The sequence below is a fragment of the Microtus ochrogaster genome, chromosome 6 (assembly GCF_000317375.1).
Source record: "Microtus ochrogaster isolate Prairie Vole_2 chromosome 6, MicOch1.0, whole genome shotgun sequence".
NCBI lineage: Eukaryota > Metazoa > Chordata > Mammalia > Rodentia > Cricetidae > Microtus > Microtus ochrogaster.
This window is the reverse complement of record NC_022013.1, coordinates 71023492-71024359: the sequence shown is the minus strand read 5'-3', so window position 1 is coordinate 71024359 and position 868 is coordinate 71023492.

Sequence of the window (868 nt, the reverse complement as noted above, 5' to 3'; positions counted from 1 at the left end):
AGGAGGTAAAGGGGAGAGAGAGAAGGAAAGGAGAGAGAATTTACAAGTATATTTAGAGGAGCAACCAGTAAGTGAGAGATGGGCATGAAGAAAGAAGAAAAGCCAAGGATGACACTGGAGAGGCAGTGGAAGTTGTGGAGCCAAGGAGGCATGCTTGTGATGGAGATTTCCTTGGGAGGGCTGGGCTGCTTGTATGTAGGACTAGGGGAAGCTAGGGGACCAGAGGCACCATGGTGGTTAACACTTCTTAGGCCAGCATCTTACTTGGATTCAAAAGTTTTAATGTAGGCATGAGTCCCAGGCTTGACACCCGCCGAGGGTGGCTCCTAGACTAGCATTGGGTGATGTGAGAACGAGAGAAGAACCCCTCTAAAGGGTAGGATGTCTGAGACACTGCACTGCTGGGGCTCACAACTGTTTTTAAAGTTGTTCATAAAGGTCCCTTTCACCATGACCCTTGGGCAACCCCACAGCAGGCCAGGATTTCAACTTTGCTTCTAGAGTATTCAAGCTCCAGAGCAGATCTTGGGACCTCTCTGCAGGATCAGCTTGTTAGCCTAAGGAGACACGAAGAAAGCCAAGATGCTTGTCCCTCATCCACTGGGCCCAACCATCAGACACTGGTGGATGGGGAGGGTCGAAAGACAGAAGAGGAGCAGGTAGAGGAGACAGTGGCAGTTGCCCACTTAGACTCAGCCTCCCCTCTGGAGGCTCCTGTTGAATTGCCTTGTCCCTGGAACCGGGACATAAATGGTCTTGCTTTATCCCTAGTAGTACAAGCAGGTTATGTGCAGGGTCATGTGACGGGATGATGCTTGCCTGGTAGTCCTAGGATGGAAAATAAAAAGATGAATAGGAGAAAAAGCCA